Source organism: Choloepus didactylus, chromosome 10 (assembly GCF_015220235.1).
Source record: "Choloepus didactylus isolate mChoDid1 chromosome 10, mChoDid1.pri, whole genome shotgun sequence".
Taxonomy (NCBI): Eukaryota; Metazoa; Chordata; class Mammalia; order Pilosa; family Megalonychidae; genus Choloepus; species Choloepus didactylus.
The window spans coordinates 25830665-25850981 of NC_051316.1; the positions used below are offsets into that span (position 1 = coordinate 25830665).

The 20317-nt window shown below is 36.5% G+C and overlaps 1 protein-coding gene and 1 pseudogene across 19 annotated transcripts in view; both read left to right on the top strand.

Moving 5' to 3' along the window:
* The window catches only part of CDC14B (cell division cycle 14B), a 143531-nt gene that overhangs the window by 65788 nt on the left and 57426 nt on the right, over positions 1-20317 (top strand). The window lies entirely within an intron of this gene.
* On the top strand, positions 12761-14177 carry LOC119505433 (annotated as a pseudogene).

The window sequence follows — 20317 nt, forward strand, 5'->3', positions numbered from 1 at the left end:
TTTTAAAAATTCTTTGGATAAATTATTTCTACCCTCAGCTTGCAACCTGCCTCTGTTGTGCCCTCCCCCCTTTTATTAGACCAAAAGTTGGTGGTTCTAGTTGAAATTGTACCTCAAAATTTAATAATTGCCTCATGTTTAAGGTATATTATTAACAAAAATGATTCAGGTCTTCTTTGCTTGTTATGTTTTCCTATTTGTGCTCACGAAAGTGGAGAAATGTCTCTGTGATAACTCGAAGTTTTATTATCATCATCTCTGAAAGTATGAACACGGATTGTAGATTATGAGTATTAGAATTTGATTTCTTACCTTACCCAGATTTGCCTTTTTGTTTTCATCTCCTAGTGTTTCTTGTAGTACTTAGCAGCAAAATCGTTAAAAAAATAAAACCCTTTGGGTTCAAAGGGTCTGTGCAGGGCTTCAAGAAAGAAAAAGAGGGTGTGGGAAGGTGGCCATTGTAACTAGGGCATTAAGTCCTGTTACTTAGATAGTCGATGGGGAGACTAACCCCATGGATTATATTAAGTCATGGCAGCTTTACAGAAAAAGGGACACAGACAGAATTCTTGGAATCCATAAAGTATTACAGGAACCTTCATTACAGCTGGAGAAATGGCCCTTAGCGTGGTAGTAGAAAGTTTCAACCCTTCTCTGTGTATCTTGCCTTCCACTGCCCAAGAGAAAATTTGAATAGCTGAAATGGTTCCATCTAGGAGAAAGTGTTCCTGAGCAGAACTCATACATCAGATCAGCTTTGCCTGCTTTTGGGTCAGTCATTTGTCTCTGGTCTGATGAACTGTGCTCAAGATGTGTCCGGGGTCTTGAGGGGCCAGGCATGGTGACTTAAATCTGAAGTACCCCCTCAGAAGGTGGCTGGGGGCATTGTGGAACTTGGAGTCCTCTTAAAAACACACAGACACACACACACTCACACATATACTTGGTCATTTTATAAATAAGAAATTGATCTTTTAAATCTTGTGGTGTTTTTTTGTTTGTTTGTTTTTAAACTACTAGTGAAAAAGCGATAACCTCTTGGTCTATTTATTGAAAATTTGTTGGCATATTTGTTCCTAGATTGGTGTTGGCATTTTGAATTCATGGTTGTATTTTGGCATATAGAAATATATTTTTCTGTAGTTAAATACATTAATGTTTATTTGCTGTCATGTTTAGAAGTCATCCCCCAATTTCCAGGATTTTATACTCAAAGATTAGCAGTGTTTTGTTTGGTTAGGAAAATGCCAGGTAAGCTAATTTGGACATTCACTTGAGTTCAGTCCTCTGATCAGTTAGAAGTCATCTTGGCAGGAAGATTACAGCTCTTGGCTATAACAAATGTCTTTGTAGCCACACTGGCTGGCTGAAATAGGAGCTTAGAGCTGTAATGTTCCTAGATGGAGAGAAAAACTTCTAAGAAAAGGGAATTTATTAACAGCAGAAAAGGAGTGTCAAGATATAATATGGACAAATCAAAAACTAAAATGTCAACAAAAGGTTTTCCTCCCCCAAAGTAAGTGAAAGTTTGATCAGGTTAAAGTCTATTAAATCCTCTGATAAAGATTTGTAGAGATTGTTGAGAATTCCCTATAAATTGATCTGTAGCCCAGGTAATCTTTTCTGGAGTCGTTGAGGGATTTTTGAGTTGTTGAGGAGTTTCAAGGCTTTTTAGTGATTAAGTTGGCATGGTTATTTTAAAAAAAAAAAAAAAAAAAAAAAAAATCCCAGAAGAATCATTAGGAAGTGTTCCAAATAGGTTATGTTTATCTTTATTTTAAACTCTGGACTGAAAGGAATTGTGTTCTGTTCATGCTTGTGTACATATAAAGACATAACATGGGGTAGGAAAGGGGGTGTGTGACATAATCTTTTGGATCATGGTAAAATTTATTTTTACCATGTAAAATTAATACTTCTGTTTTTTATCTTAAAAACAGGAAAGGCTAGGTTTTACTAATATTTAAAATAAGGGTTGTTATGCCCACCCACATTTAATAGTCCTTTTGTAGATTTGTGATATAAGTAAGAAGAGAGGGGTTGGCTATTTTTGTTTTCCCTACTTGTTTTTATTTTTATTTTTTATTTTTTAAATTTTTGTTGTTTTTTAGTTTGTTTCTTTTTTTCCCCTGTTTGTAATGTATTTTAAAGTATTATACTTTATGTGGTCTGGTAGGTGGATTTACTGCTTCAACTATCTGAAATGGTAGCTTCTTTGCTAACAAATTAGGATGAGGCTACAAAATCTTTTATTCTACAGTAAAAGAGTCAAAGTATATAAAGATAAACTGAGTTTTTCTTTTAAAAAAGATAAGTGTACCTTATTTAATGATGTAAAATTAGTAGCTGTCAGAAATACCACACCCAGGAGGTTTGGGGGTGGTAGTACTTAATCATTTCAAACTAAAGGTGAAATTTTAAGTGGAAAAGTAAGTGCTTTTTAAAAGCAAATTATTGATAATAGAACATTTTGAAAATAAAAGTTTAAAACTTAATTTTTATTGTTTGTTGTAAAAAATGATGCCATATACCAAATCCCTACATGCACCCTTGAGACATTTAAATAGCAACATTCCCTCTTACTTAAAAAAAAAAAACAAAAACAAAAAAATTTTTTATATGTACAGAAGCTGGGCACGTACACGTTTGTACCCACACGTACATACGCTATATGTTTTGTATTTATCAAAAACAGTTTTACCACTTGATTTTTTAGTCAGTGATCTGTTCTTCCATTTATATGCATGGTTTTATCATCTTTATATTTAAATTATATTCAGCTGTCCCCAGTTGATCTAAAATCTTCAAATCAGTATCTAATCCAGGACCACACATAACATTATGGGCCTTAATCTCTCTCAATCTAACTCATTCCCATCCCCCCACCTTTAATAGTCTTTTTGTTTTGTTAACATATATGCAGCACAAAATTTCCCATTCTAACCACTTTGATGGGTATAATTCACTGATATTAATGACATTAACAATATTGTACTGCCATCACCAACATCCATTACAAAGCTTTTTTATCACCCCAAACTCTGTACCCATTAGGCAGTACTTCCCTATTCTTCCTGCCCTTCCCCTCTCCCCTGGTAATCTGCGTTCTAGTCTCTGACTGTTTATCACTTTGCTTATTCTAATTATTTTATATCAGTGAGATCATACAATATTTTTTCCTTTTGTGTCTGGCTTAGTTCACTTAACACATATCTCCAGGTTTCATCCATGTTGTCACACTTAGCAGAACTTCATTCCCTTTTTTTTTTTTTTAAATTTTATTTTGAAATAAATTCAAAGTTATAGGAACAGTTGCAAAAACAATACAAACCCCATACACAGAACTCCAGCATTTCCTGACCCCCTTCCTCCAATACCCCGATCCACTAACTTTAACGTGTTGTCACACCGCTATTTCTTTCCCTCCCTCCCTCCTTCCCTCTCTCCCTATCATCCATCATCTATTGCTCTGTCTTCTGAACATACGAGAGCTAGCTGCATCCTTGAACATACACTATAATTCACATATACAAATTCCCATAAACAAGAACATTCTTTTATGCAGTCCGATTAAGTGCAGCTAAGAAGTACAAGAGATTCAACAATGATACAAAGCTTATCTTCTATATTTCCTTTTCCTTATGTCTCAGCTGTGTCCCTTTGAGCCACCTGTCCTCTATCCTCCAATCCCATCCAAGTTTATCCTTGGCATTCAATTGTGATCTATTTAGACTGTCTTTTTTTTTTTTTTCCCTCAATTATGGAAACATATATACAGCTTAAATCTTCCCATTCCCCCCCTCCCTAGCCTCCCATTATTGGAATTAATCACATTTAGAATGTTGTAATGCCATCACCTTCCCACCATCCATTACTAGAAATGTCCCTTCATCTCAAACAGCAACCCTACACTCTTCATTCCCTTTTACAGTTGCATAATATTCCATTGTGTGTTCATACCGCATTTTGTTTATCCATTCATCGGTTGATGGACACATGGGTTGCCTTCATCTTTCGGCAATTGTGAATAATGCGATCACTGGTGAACATCAGTGTGCAAATACCTGTTCGAGTCTGTACTTTCAGTTCTTCTGGGTGTATTTCTAGTTATGTTAGGTCATATGGTAATTCTATACTTAACTTTCTGAGGAACCGCCAAACTGTTTTCCACAGCGATTGCACCATTTGACATTCCCACCAACAATGAATGAGTGTTTCTAGTTCTCTGCAACCTCTCCAACACTTGTTATTTTCCTTTTTTTTAAATAGCCATTCTACTGGGTTTGAAATGGTATCTCATTATGGTTTTGACTTGCATTTCCCTGATGGTTAATAATGCTGAACATCTTTTCATGTGCGTATTGGCCATTTGTATATCTTCTTTGGAGAATAGTGTGTTCTCTCCCCATTTTTTACTTGGGTTATATGCTGGTTAATTTCATGTATCAACTTGGTTTGGTGTCTGATTGTTTGGTGAAGCACTGGCCTCTGTTATTGTGAGGGAATTTTGAGATAGGATTTGCATCTATAATCGTTTGATTGCATCAGTGATCAACAAAGGAGCTGGCCCTCAGCAATCTGGGAAGTCTCCTCATCCTATCAGGTGGCCAGAACTGAGAATTCAGAGGTCAGAAGAGGCATCTGGACATAATTTCAACATTGGTTCATGCTGGAATTTCCAGCCAGCCAATTTCCCCTGGGAAATTTGAACTAAGGACTTTGGCCTCACCTTTTTCAGAGTTTCTAGCCTGTGGCCTGCCCTGTGGAATTTGGACTTTCTGGATATTAAACCTTTAGCAGAAATATGATTTCCGAATATTTTTTCCCATTTTGTAGGTTTTGCATTTTCATGATAGTGTCTTCTGATGCAAAAGCTCTTAATTTTGATGAAGTCTGCTTTCTGTTTTTTCATTTGTTGTTCATGCTTTTGTTATCATACCTAAGACTTCATTGCTTATTACAAGGTTCTGAAGATTTTTTCCTATCCTCCTAAGAGTCTTTTATTTGTAGCTCTTCTGTTTAGATTGTTGATCCATTATAAGTTGATTTTTATATATGGTCTGCGGTAGGGGTCCACCTCATTCCTTTTGCATATGGATATCCAGTTTCCCCAGCACTATTTGCTTAAGAGACTATTTTTTCCCCATAGAGTGGACTGGATATCCTTGTTGAAAATTGATCGGCCATAGATGCGTGTGTTTATTTCTGAACTCTGAATTTTATTCCATTGGTCTACTTTTCTGTCCTTATGCCAGTACCATGCTCTTTTGATTACTGTAGCTTTGTATGAAGTTTTGAAGTTAGGTATCGTGAGTCTTCTGACTTAGTACTTTTTCAAGATAGTTTTGGTTATTTGGGGCCCCTTGTCATTCCATATGAATTTGATGATTGACTTTTCTGTTTATGCCCAAAAAAAAAAAAAAAAAAAAGACTTCCGAACTTGGATTGAGATTGTGTTGAATCTGTAAATTGCTTTGTGTAGTATTGACCTCTTAATAATATCAAGTCTTTCAATCCTTGAACATGGATGTTTTTCCATTTAGGACTTTAATTTCTCTTAGCAATGGTTTGTAGTTTTCAGTGTGCAAATCTCTTTTACATTTTTGATTAAATTTATTCATAGATATTTTGTGCTTTTAAATGGCATTGTAAATGGAATTGTTTTCTTGATTGCCTTTTTGGATTGTTCATTGCTGGTATATAGAAACACTATTGATTTTTGTGTATTGATCTTATATCCCACAACTTAGCTGAATTCATTTATTAGCTCTAGTAGCTCTCTTGTGGTTTCTTGGGGATAGGATCATGTCATGTGGGAATAGAGATTGTTTCATTGTTTTACTTCTCCAATTTTGGATGCCTTTTTTTTTCCTTGCTTAATTGCTCTTGCTAGAACTTTGGGTGCAGTGTTGAATAGCAGTGGTGAAAGCAGGCATCCTTGTCTTGTTCCCATTCTTACAGGGCACAATCCCTTTGTGATAACACTGAATTATTAAAGAGACCAGGTCTGTTGTCTTGTAGAATAACCCACCTTTTCAATTTATCTGTCTTGTTCCTTGTGGCACCTTGTAACTTGTTCCTCCAAGTTAAAAGGTACCAATTTCCTCTGCATTTCTTGTGAACTGGAAGTTATAGCTAAAACCTTGATGGATTCCTGTTAAATATTTGGGCTTGAATGCATTAATATGCATCACATCCAAAAGAATAATACCTTAATTACCATTAATGATACTAAGAATGACCTGGAGTAAGTGCTAACCATGAAATCCCTTCAATACATGGTTTTCTCACTTTTCCTCATCCAATTGGGGCTCTTTTATTACCCTAAAACCAGATTTCCTACTGAAAAGGCAAAATGAATGGTTACTTCTTCACTTTAGTTACTAGTTTCAAACTGTTGTTTCAGTAGCTGCAAAACAGAATTTCATAACCTGTTTTAAAATCATCTAAAAAAGTTTCAGTGATTTTAAAAATGTGTAGGACCTCCCCATTAGTCTTTTTTTTTTTAATCTTCTTTCTCTTGTGTGTGTGTGTGTTTTAATTATTATTATTTTTTTTTATCTTGAACTACTTTCAAACTTACAGGACAGTTCCAAAAATAATACCAACCCCAAACAGACAACCCCAACATTCCCCATCCTGTCACATATCCACATCTACCAATTTTAACATTTTACCACATTTGCTGTTATCATTCTAGCTGTCTGTCTTCCTATCTATCTTCCTGTCTTTGTTATCAATCAATTTTCTGAATACTTGAGTTAGTTTGTATACATCATGTTCCTTGAACTCTTCATACTGCCATGTCTTTTCCTTAGAAGGATACTCTCTTGTATTACCTCCTTAAGTGTAGTAATCTAGCTCAAATTTAACACTGATATAAAACTTACAGTCTATTTTCCAGTTTTCTTCCTCTTTCTCAGTAATGTCCCTTTGGGCCTTTCTCCTCCCTTGCTAGACCCTATCCAGGATCATGTACGACATTTAATTGTCATTGTTTCTATAGCTGCTCTTTCTTTTTTTATTATAGAAACATATATATAACATAAGCTTTCCCATCTCAACCCCTCCCAAGCAAACCATTCAATGGCATTAACCACATTCACAGTTTTGCAGTTCCCTTACCCCCTTCCCTTACTAAAACTTTCTCATCTGCCCAAACCCATTAGGCATTAACTCCCCATTTCGTCTTCCCCCTGCCCCTGCCAGCCAGCCTCCATTCTAATTTCTGCCTCTATGAGCTTACATATTCTCTAATATTTTCTTTATAATTACCATGGGGCTTCAATTTAACATCCTAAATATATAACAATCTCGTTTGCTTTGTTACCAACTTAACTTCAATAGCATACACAAACCGTGTTCCTATAGCCCTCCACCCCCCACCTTTATGTAGTTCTTGTCAGAAATTTCATGTTTATACTTTGAGTCCTAAACCACTGATTTAGCATTAAATTCTATGCGTTTGCCTTTTAGATCCTGTAGGAAATAAAAAGTAGAGCTACAAACCAAAAATACAACAGTGCTGGAATTTATGTATACCCATGTTGTTACCCTTACTGTAGAGTTCTTTGTATGGCTTTGATGTACTGTCTGTTGTCCTTTTCTTTCAACCTGCAGAACTTCTTTAGCATCTCTTCTAGAGCTGGTGTATTGGTGACAAATTTCCTCAGCTTTTGTTTATCTGGGCATGTCTTAATCCTTCCCTCAATTTTTTTTTTGTGTGTGTGTGTTATTTTATTTTTATTCTTGTTGCTTCTTCTCTCAGTTTTGAAAGACAGTTTTGCCAGATATAGAATTCTTGGTTGGCTTTTTTTTTTCTGTCAACACTTCAAATATGTCTTTTTGTCTCCGTGGTTTCTGATGACAAATTGGCATTTAATCTTATTGAGGCTTGGTGGGTGACACATTGCTTTTCTCTTTCAGTTTTCAAGATTCTCTCTTACCTTTTTCATTGACAGTTTGATTATAATATGTTGTGGTGTGGTAGCTTGGAGTTATGTACACCAGAAAACATGTTCTTAACCTTCATCCTTTCCTGTGTGCATGCACTCATTGTGAATGTGACCTTGCGATGAAGCTACTTCAGTCAGCGTGTGGCCCGCCTGTATCAGGATGGGTCTTAATCCTATTACTGGATCCTTACAGAGAAGGCCACAGAGAGAGAAGCTACAGGGAGCAGCCAGAAGCTGGAAGTCAACAGAACCTGGAAGAGAAAGGAGAAGACACTACATATGCATTGCCATGTGACAGAAAAGCCAAGGAACCCCAAAGATTGCTGGCCAGCCAGAAGATACCCAGCCCAAGAGGAAGCAAGCTTTCTAGTCCCTGAAACCATGAGCCATTAAATTCCTGTTGTTAAACCAATTCATTTGTATGGTATGTTTTAGAAGCTGGTAAACTGTAACACATGGCATCGGTCTATTTGGGTTTATCCTGTTTTGAGTTCATTGAGTGTTTTGCATGGGTATATTCATGTCTTTCATTAAATTTCAGAATTTCTCACCCATTATTTCTTTGAATATTCTCTCTGCCTCTTTCTCTTTTCCTTCTGGCATTCCCACAGTGTGTATATTGGTATGCTTGATGGTCTCCCCCAGGTTCCTCAGACTCTGTTCAGTTTTTTTCATCCTTTTCTCTTTCCGCTGTTCAGACTGGATGATTTCAATTATTGTCTTATCTTCAGGTTCACTGGTTCTGTCTTCTGCCAGCTCCTATCTGTTGTTGAACCCTTCTAAGGAATTTTTATTATCTATTACTGCGGCCTTCAGTTCTGTTTGGTTCCTTTTCATAATTTCTATCTCTGTTGATATTGTGTTTGTGTTCATCTATCATTTTCTTGATTTCCTTTAGTTCTTTGTCCATGTTTTTCTTTAGTTCTCTGAGCAGATGTAGGACCGTTATTAAAAATTCTTTGTCTGGGGTGTCCCAGATCTTGTCCTCCCTCCTCAATGATAGTTACTAATGCTTTAATCTTCTCCTTTGTCTGGGACCTTGCTTTCTATTTCTTGATATGTTTTGTAATCTTTTGTTGAAACCTGGCTAATTTTGACATTATGATGTGTTTATCTGGGAATATCTTAATGTTTCCCTCTTTTTTTTCTTTTCTTTTTTTTTTTTTTTAACTTTTTGTTTTGAAATACGTGTTGGTTTGGAACTGTATGTTCTCCAGAAAATCACATTCTTAAAGTTAACCCATTCTTGTGGGTGTAAAACTATTGTAAATAGGACTTTCTGATAAGGTTACATCAGTTAAGATGTGGCCTGGGGTGGGTCTTAAAAGAGAGACAGTGAGTGTCTGCATGCGTGTGTTGCCAGGGAAGTAAGAAGCTGAAAGCAAGGAAACTCAGAAGAGAAGGGAGAGACCAGCACTGCCACTGTGTGTCTTGCCATGTGACAGAGGAGTCTAGGATTGCTGACAAAGCTGGTCTTCAGGAAGAAAGCATTGCCTTGATGATACTTTGATTTGGGCATTTTCACAACCTCAAAACTGTAAGCTTGTAAGCAAGCTTTGTTCTGTTGTTAAAAACCAACACATTTTATGGTATCTGCTTTTAGCAGCATAGCAAACTAAAACAAAATAATTTCAAACGTATGAAACAGTTGCAAAAATAACGCAAACCCCAAGCAGAGAAGGAGAAAAAAAAAAAAAGAATATACCTTTTTTGCAGTCTTTGCACATTGACCTGTGAGTGTGCGCTCTTTTAGAGCTTAGTCATACAATTATCTGAAAGAATACATCCAGGCCAAAGCATGGGGGCCTCCCTGATCCTTTTCTGTGCATGTATCTTGTCTTGGACATGTATGTATGGCCCTAGGAATTGCCCTGTTTCAGTGGGTACAAATGTCTCCTCTTCTCTAGGAAACAGTTTCCTCACTCTCGGGCACTGCTCAGTTATGTCCTGCAGCCAGCAATACGTTGCCCCAGGCAGCATGACTTGACTGCTTTCCCACAACATTCTTTATGAGAGTTCTGTTAGCTGCCTTCTACGACACACACAAGGCAACTTCTGGTATGGCACATCCCTTAGGCTACCACCAACACAGATTGGGCCAGACATACATGCTCCCAGTATGTGCATGAGGGCTATTCTGCTCTGTCTCAAACTGGGACCAGGGATCTGCACTGGGAACATGGGCTGGCCAGGATACCACAAGATCCTAATGCTTTTAAGTATTGTAGCTTTTTTCTTGACTCGGGACTTTCCCTGTTACTGCAGCCCTCTTGAACTGTTTCCTGGAGCTTTGAAAGATGTTTCTGCCAGTTCTGGCTGGTTGTTCCTCTCATTAGTGTTTGAGAAACATCTCATTAGCATTTGTGAAGTTGAAATTTTACTAGCCGTATGTACATCATTACTGGATGGGATTAAAACATGAGTATAATGATTTGGCAAGCTCAGCCAGTAATAAATTTACTGCATTTGGTTTACATAGCATGAAGCAAATGTTATGGCAGTCATTAAAATCAAGAATTGAAATAACTGCTCTTAGAGCTAGGCTTTTAAATAAAGATTTAAAAAAAATTAAGCATATCAATCACACTGACTCTTAAAATTAATATTTTAGTGAACAGAGTTGTAGCACAATTTTAGTGTATAATAATTCATTTTAGAAATAAATGGTCACTACCTTTTCCTTTTAAATTTTTGTGTGTATTTTATAGTGGAGGTGTAGTATATTAGTACAGTAGTTGTGGTAGTTTGAAGCTGTTATTACTCCAGAAAAGGCCATGTTTTTTGTTGTTTTTTTTTTAATTTTTTATCTTAAGCAATTTCATTAAGATACATTCACATACCATACCCATACAGTCATCCAAAGTGTACAATCAGTTGTTCACAGTATCATCATATAGTTGTGCATTCATCACCACAGTCAATTTTTGAACATTTTCATTACTCCAAAAAATAAAAATAAGAATAAAAATAAAAGTAAAAACACCCAAACCATCCTATACCCCTTTTCCCCCCCGTTATTCATTGACTTTTTGCTCCATTTTTCTACTCATCTGCCCATACACTGGATAAAGGGAGTGTGAGTCACAAGGTTTTCACAATCACATGGTCACACTGTATAAGCTGTATAGTTACACAATCATCTTCAAGAATCAAGGATACTGGATTGTAGTTCAACAGTTTCAGGTATTCTAGCTATTCTAATATACTAAAGGCTGAAAGGGATATCTAAATAATACATAAGAATAACCTCCAGAATGACCTCTCAACTCCGTTTGAAATCTCTTAGCCACTGAAACTTTATTTTGTTTCGTTTCTCTTCCCCCTTTTGGTTCAGAAGGCTTTCTCAACCCTCCATTGTCAGGTCCATGCTCATCCCGGGAGTCATGTCCCATGTTTCCAAGGAGATTTACACCCCTGGGAGTCATGTTTCATGTAGCGGGGAGGGCAGCGAGTCTACCTGCTGAGTTAAGGCCATATTCTTTAACCTGTTATAGGTGGGACCTTTTGATTAGGGTGTGTCGATTGAGATGTGACTCACTTCATTCAAGGTGGGTCTTAATTCTTTTACTGGAGTCCTTTATAAGAGGATAAAACACATACAGAAGCTAAGAGATGAAATTAAGAGAAGCTCATAGAGAAAAGCCCTGTAGAAGCCAAGAGAGGGCCCACAGAAGCTGAGAGAGGAAGCCGCTGGAACCAGAAGGTGAAAGCAATGAAACCTGGAAACAAAGGACCAGCAGACGCCGGCTGTGTGCTTTCCCATGTGATAGAGGTGTCCTGGATGCCAGCAGCCTGTCTTCAGACTCTAAATATCATCCTATTGATGCCTTGAATTGGGCATTTTCACTGCCTAAGAACTGTAAATTCTAAGTTAATAAATCCCCATTGTAAAGCCAACCCATTTCTGGTATATTGCATTCTGTCATCTTTACCAAACCAAAACAGTATTATTGTAAACATTAGTAATTTACTAATTGCAAAAAATATTATTTGGAAGAGGTCATGTGAAGATGCAGTTTGGGAGTTTAGGTCCAGACTTAGATGGCTTTAATTTCATTTTAGGTAGAGTGTCACAAATTAAGCATTCACTACATGTCACCTCTCTTTGCATTCTTTTTCCTGGTTCTGATTACCTGCTTTCTTATACCTTAAATCTGCATTTTGTTAATATTGTTTCAAAAACAATATTTGTTGTGACAAAGGTATCACACTAATGAAGTTTTAGTGATAGAGAAAAGTGAGGGGAGTGTATTTAAACAGTACTTTCTTTTGATTTTTCTGTAAACCTACGACTTCTAATAAGAAATTTATATCTAATTTTAAAAAATAAAATAGATAATATAAAATGTTAAGCATATTACTTCTGTATAATTAATGTTCAGTTAATTATTATTATTGTCAACATAATTTATCCTGGAGTGATACTAACATTTAATGGAGTTATGGGTACGGGGCGGGGAAAAAAGGTTAAATCCTGCATATGGCAGGATCGGGTGAAGCCATTAAGATTTGGTGTCCACATCCTCTGTAGCATAGTTTTCTGCTGATAAACAGTATTCAGCTCTTCCTTAAGTTAAATGCTTTTGAGGGCTAGTCTGCAATATTAACTATCATTTCTAGAATTTTCTGTGGATAAGGCATTCTGAGAGTAAAAATAAATGATGCCAGCAATTATTGGAACATATTTTGCAAATTTGCTTTCCTCTAATGTTTAATAGATTACTTTAGTAGCACTAATTGTGGTAACATGTAGGTTCCCTGTTAGAAATGGTTTAGCACTGTATGTTATTATTTTTTATTTTTAAGTGATTTTTTGTATCCTTTCGAATGGCTTACCTTCTGAGATTTATATCAAAAATTATAGTACTGGCACTCTAGGGTTGCTGGCGGTGGGGGCGAATGGCATGGGGTTGGGCCAGCTTCTTTGAGGAGGAGCTGAGGAGACTAAAGCAGACTAAAGATCTGTTTGAACCACAGCAGCGTCTCCCCGTGAAGAAAAGTTGCCAGCAACTTCAGCGAGAAAAAGCTCTTCAAGAGCAAAGCCAAAAACTTGGACTTCAAGATGGATCAACTTCATTACCTCCAGAGCAGCTACTTTCTACATCAAAACCAAGATTTAATTCTCAAAAGCCAAATTCTTCTCCACCTACTCCTCCTAGTCTTACAATCACTTCTCCTATTGGTGATAGGAAACAACTGGGTATTGAAAGTCAACCAAGTGAACTGGAACTTGAGAATTCCCATGGTGTACAAAACAAAAAAAATTGAGGCTCTTCCTTCAAAGCCAGATTGCAAATTGGAGAAAAAGAAAATGGAATTGTTAGCAAGAAAAAACTCGTTGGGAAGTCCTCCAACAAGAACAACAGCTAATGGAAGAGAAAAATAAATGTAAGAAAGCTCTTTTGGCCAAAGCTATTGCAGAAAGATCTAAAAGAACTCAGGCAGAGACCATAAAACTAAAGCAGATCCAGAAGGAGTTACAGACTTTAGATGACATGGTGCCAGCTGACATTGGAATCCTCAGGAACCGGATTGATCAGGCCAGCCTAGATTATTCATATGCTCGCAAGTGGTTTGACAGGGCTGAAGCAGAGTACATTACAGCAAAGCTAGATCTGCAGTGCAAGACTGAGATTAAAGAGCAACTCACTGAACACCTTTGTACAATCATACAACAAAGTGAGCTCCAGAAGGCCAAGAAGTTGGAGGAATTGATGCAAAAACTGGATGTAGAAGCTGATGAGGAGTCTTTGGAGCTTGAAGTGGAAGTGGAAAGATGGCTGCAGGAACAAGAAGCAGAAGCAGAAAAACAAATGGCTCATTTAGAGAGTCCACTTCAGACCTCTGGGGAGAGTGTGACATTAGGCTTTGATAAAGAGAACCAAAAGCATCAAGAACAAGCTCCTACCACAAAGGTAGATGAATGGTGTGAAAATTCCAGGGTCAGTCCCCTTCTTAGTCCAGACTACAACTGTAAATGACATTTCAGATGCTGTGGCTACATGAAGTGCCAATGTTTGGTCTTTTCAGTGATATGGTATATGGTAAAGTGTACTTTTTGCTATTAATTATGGCCTGGCTGCTGATGAAAAAAAAACAACCTCTTTAAAAGTGTTAATTTTTGAATATATAATTGTTTTAATATTTTAACATGTTAGAGCATTCCGAAGTTCCAAATTATGATAATTTTATATCTTGGGGCATAATTTCAACTTGATTTTGGTCCAGTTCCTTCAGTGTGTGTATCCTTACTACTGGGTGAAAATTAGTGATAGGGATGGGAGGAAGGCTACATATTTTGGATATTTTTAGATAAGGTAAATAAAAGTAAAATGCAAAATGATACTCGATTCCTAATCAAACTGCTTTAACTTCTCCTGGGAGAGGTGTTGAGAATGAGAATACTAGTTTATGTAATTAATAAAAAGATGCAAAAATTGCCAAGTGAAAAAGAAAGAAACAACTACCAAAAGTAGGAGGTTAAATTATCTTTCTAGACCTTATTAGATACTTAAAACACAACTTCAAAGCAGCAGTTTTCGTAAAGAACTAGACAACTTAAACTGCCATAAACTTTGCCTGAAATTTGCCTTCTGAGTTTTAGTTATGACCTGAGTTTTGGTTAGTTGATACATACATGCACACACACACGTAAAAATATACTCTCTCTATATATATATATAATTTTACTGTATATTGTCTTTCCTTTGACCAAGGTATTGATTAAATTTAGACAATGAAGACATTTCTAAAATGGGGCTAAAAATAATATAGAAAATCTTTTTCCTTCTTTGGATTATACAAAAATATTGATGTATTTTCTTTCTAAACTGATTTGTAAATATATGCTTATATGCTGGACACAAATTATCCTGTCAAAAAGCACTTAAATTATTTAAAATGCTGATTTCTTATCACTTTAGTAGTTTATCAGTTACTTATTATTACTTGACCACTACATTGTGCTGTTTGTAAATATGTAAACAAATATTGTAGTTTTGTCACACACACAAAAAATTTTAGTACTGTTAACATTCTAGGAATATATCAATTCAGCAATCTGTGAATAGAGTCTTAAATTATATTGAACTTGAGATTGCATCTACAGTTATCAGAAGAGCTCAGTGACTTAATTTTGCTGTTTAACAATGATCCAATGATCTTTTGAACCTGTGGTCCACTTCTTTAATGTTTTAGTTACTTTGGAGCCAGAGTAGTGAATACTGGGTTAAGACTGCCACAGGTTGAAGGGATCAGGGAGAAATTATGACAGGGGGAGCAGGGGGAAATAATCTGGCAGCAGTGATTGAGAACCCATTTCAGGAAACAGCAGTCCAAGTGGGGCAACAGATGGTGGAAAGACCAGTCTTTGTAAACACTTTTTTCTGGGCAGACACCCTCCCCCTGAGTGAGTGTCTGTGAAAGGCCGAACAAACAGCAACCAGGCAACTGTAAATAGCAACCAGGCAGTAGATAGTGTGAAGTGTGCTGGAGTTGCAGAACAAGGGAAGGCACATGAGATGCAGACCCCACCATAAGAAAAAGCCCTGTTTTGGAGATAACTAGCTGTATTTTTCCCAGTTCTACTTTGTTTTTCACCCTAATGAGAGCTGTGTGTCTCCAGTGAGCCTGGCATTTCTTTTGTCCTTGATACTTGTTAGGTGGTACAGACACTGGGAAATGAGTGAAGGTAAATGGCGTTCTGACAACTTTTGAACTTTGATAGCAGATCTCTTCAGCTGTCTGGAATTTTGATTCCTGTCCTTGTTTCATGCCCTGTCTGGGCAGCATGGTTTCTTGCATATGAATGCTTGGGCAATAGTCCCTCATCCATCTTAGATGGGCAGTTAGCATCATAGCTGATAAAGTAGTAGCCTTTCAGCCTTGTGTAATTATCCATTCTCCACCTCCACCCTTACCCCTGGTAATCTATATTATAGTTTTTACCCTATAATTTGCTTATTCTGATTATTTTTAATCAGCGAGATCATCAATATTTGTCCTTTTGTGTTGGACTTATTTCACTCAACATGATGTCTTCCAGGTCCAGTTGACACAGAAAAAGCATTAGACAAAATCCAGCTCCCCTCCTTGATAAAAACACTCAGAAAACTGGGAATGAAAGGAAACTTCCTCAGCATGATAAAGGGTATATGTAAAAAACCTGCAGCTATTGTCATACTCAATGGTAAAAGACTAAAAGCTTTCCACTCCATTAGGAACTACACAGGAATGCTCACAATCGCCACTGTTATTCAGAATTGTGCTGAAGCAATTAGGTAAGAAAAAGAAAGAAAAGCCATTTAAATTGGAAAGAAAGAAGTAAAGCTTACTGTATTTGCAGTTGACCTGATCACATATATAGAAAGTCCTGGAAAAGTCCACAACAAAGCTAGTAGAGCTAATAACGCTAATAAATGAATTCAGAAAATTGGCAGGGTACAAAATCAACACAGAAAAATAAGTGGTTTTCATTTGTAATACTAATGAACAACCTGAAGAGGAAATCAAGAAAAAAATTCCATTTATGATAGCAACTAAAAGAATCATATATCTAGGAGTAAATTTAAATAAGTATGTAAGGACCTGTACATGGAACACTACAAAAAAAATTGCTGAAAGAGATTAAAGTAGACCTAAATAAATGGAAGAACTTTGTGTCCATGGATTGGAAGACCAAATGTTGTTGCCATGCCTGTTCTAATCAAAGTGATTTACAGATTCAGTGCAATCCCAATAAAAATTCCAGCAGCCTTCTTTGCAGACAGGGAAAAGCCAATCATCAAATTCATGTGGAACTATAATTGACCCTTGTGCTGGTTTGGATGTATTATGTCCCCCCAGACGCCATGTTCTTTGCAGTCTTGTGGGGGCAGACATATTAGTGTGGATTAACTTGGAACCTATTGATAGTGTGTTTCCATGGAGATGTGACTCAATCAAGTGTTGGCAAGACCTTTGATTGGATAATTTCCATGGAGGTGTTACCCCACCCATTCAGGGTGGGTCTGAATTAAATCACTGGAGCCAAATAAAAGAGCTGACAAACCAAAGGACCTGAGAGCAGCTGTGAGTGACATTTTGGAGTGCTGCAGCTGAGAGACATGTTTTGAAGATGGCTGTTGAAGGCTGATGCTGACATTCTGGAGAACGCCATTTTGGAATGCAGCCTGGGAGCAAGCAGACACCAGCCACATGCCTTCCCAGCTAATAGAGGCTTTCCAGACACCATTGGCCATCCTTCAGTGGAGGTACCCTATTGTTGATGCCGTAGCTTGGACAGTTTTATGGCCTTAAGACTGTATCTTTGTAACCAAATAAATCCCCTTTATAAAAGCCAATCCATTTCTGGTGTTTTGTATAATGGCAGCACTAGCAAACCGGAACAGCCCCAAATAGTGAAAACAATCTTAAAACTATAGCAATCAAGATAGCATGGTACTGGCACTAGCACAGACATATAGACCAGTGAAATTGAATTTAGCATTCAGAAATAAATCCTTACGTCTATGGACAGTTGATTTAGACTAGGGTGCCAAGCCCACTCAATGGGGAAAGAATAGTCTCTTCTACAAATGGTGTTGGGATATTCACATGCAAAAGAATGAGGGTGGATGATATACAAAATAATTTACAAAATTTAACTCAGAGTGGATCAAAGACCTAAATATAAGAATCAGAACAATAAAACTCCTAGAAGAAGATATGTGGAAATGTCTTCAGGATCTTGTATTTAGGCAATGGTTTCTTAATACCAAAAGCACAATCAGCAAATGAAAAAATAGATAAATGGGACTTAAAATTAAAATCTTTGTGCATCAATGGACATTATCAAGAAAAGAAAAAGTGTACAGAATGGGAGAAAATATTTTGAGTCTGTATACCTGATAGGGTTTAATATACATATTAGAGAAAGGACTCCTTCAACTCAACAACCAAAGACAAACAACCCAGTTAAAAAATTGGCAAACAACTTGAATAGATATTTCTCCAAAGAAGATATACAAATGGCCATTAAGCACATGAAAATATGCTAAACATCATTATGCCTTATGGAAATGCAAATCAAAATCACACTGAGATGTCATTTTGTACTCATTAGAATGGCTATTATTTAAGCAAACAAAATAACAAGTGGTGGAGAGGATGTGGAGAAATAGGAGCATTTATTCATTGTTGGTGGGAATAAAAAATGGTGCAGCTGCTGTGGGTAACACTTTGGTGTTTCCTCAGAAAATTAAGTATAGAATTACCATATGACCTTCCAATCCCTACTAGGTATATACGCAAAAGAATTGAAAGCAGGGATTTGAAAAGATACTTTCATGCCGATGTTCATACTCACATTACTCACAATTGCCAAAAGATAAAAAAAAATCCAGGTATCCATGAACAGATGAATGGATAAACAAAATGTGGTAAATATATATATTGAATATTATTCAGCCATATAAATGACTGAAGTTTGATATGTGCTGTAACATGGATGGACCTGGAAGACATCATGCTGAGTGAAATATGTCCAACATAAAAGGACAAGTATTGGTGATCTTGCTGATTAAAAATGATCAGAATAAGCAGATTTATGGAGTGACAAACTATAATATAGGTTACTGGGGCAAGGGTGGAGGTAGAAAATGGATGGTTAATTTTTAAATGGCAAGGAGTTTCTGTTTGGGTGGTGGTAAAATTTTGGTAATGGATGGTGATGATGGTAGCACAACAGTTTGAATATAATTAACACCACTGAAATGTATATTTGAAAGTGGCCAAACTGGGAAGTTTTAGGTTATGTGTATGTTACAAGAATTAAAAAAAAAAAAAAAAAAAAAAAAAAAAAAAATTGAACCCTACACATATTGTAAACTACAGACTATAGGTAATAATATAATAATATTCTTTCAACTGTAAAAAATGGTTCCACTCTAGTGCAAAATGTTAATAATAGGGAAAACCCTGTGTGGGGGGTGGTGGGGGTGGGGGTGGAGGAGAGATACACGTAAACTGTACTTTTTTTCTCTTTAAACTTTTAAATTTGAAATACATTCAAACTTATAGGACGGTTACAAAAAAATACAAACCTCGTATGGAGAACTCCAGCATACCCCTATTGTTTCCCTCCCCAGATACCCAGATCCCCAATTTTAACATTTTGCTCCATTTGCCATATCATTCTAGCGATTTATCCATCATTCTCAGTTTGTTTGTTTGTGTCTCTATCAATCCATTTTCTGAATACTTGATTGTAGGTTGTATGTATCATGCTCCTTGAATACTTAATACTGTTATGTACATTTCCAGTGAACAAGGATATTCACTTACATACCATCTTGAGTGCAGTTATCAAGTTCAAGAAATTTAATATTGATAAATAGCTTGCAGTCTATATTCCATTTTTTCTCTGTGTCTCAATAGTGTCCTTGTGAGCCTTTTCTCCTCCTTTATGGTTGACCCCGTCCAGGATCATATATTACCTTTAGTTGTCATTGTCTCTTTAGTTAACTTTTTTTTTTTTTTTAAGTTGTGGGTAAATATGTACAACAAACTTTCCCATCTCAACCACTCCCAAGCATACCAACTCACTGATTAATCACATTCACTATGTTGTGGAACTCTGCCCACCTTCCGTTACTAAGACTCCATCTCCCCAAACAGAAACCCTACACCAGTTTTGCATTAACTCCCCATTTCCTCTGTCCCTGACTCTGGCAACTTAGAAGCTAATTTTTTTCTCCATGAATTTTCATGTTTCCATCTTTTCTTTCCAGCTACCATAGTGCTTAGATTTAACATCCAAAATCTGTAACAATCTTGTTTGCTTTGGTACTAACTTCAATAATATATGGAAAATATGTTCCTATTCCCCTCCAGCCCATCACCTTTTTTTAGTTCTTGTCAAAAATTATATGTTTATACATTATGAGTCCAAAACCACAGGTTTTTTCATTAAATTTTATGCATTTGCCTTTTAAATCCTGTAGGAAGTAAAGAGTGAAGTTACAAATCAAAAACACAGTAGTACTGGCATTTATATTTACCCCAGTCATTACCCTTGCAGAGATTTTTATTTCTTCATGGGGCTTTCATCTATTGTCTGTAGTCCTTTCCTTTCAAGTTGCAGAACTCTTTTGCACTTAAAAAAAATTTTTTTTAAAACAGTTTTATTCACACACCGTACCATCCATCTTAAGTATACAATGGGATTGCTGCATCATATGGTTCAGAAATGGATAGCACAGTACTGAGTGGTGGTAACACAATATTTTAAGTGTAATTAACAAAGCTGACTGTGAGTATGGTTGAAAGAAAAAGGCTAGGGTTATATATGTCCCCAGAAGGAAAGCTAGAGGATAAAAACTGGG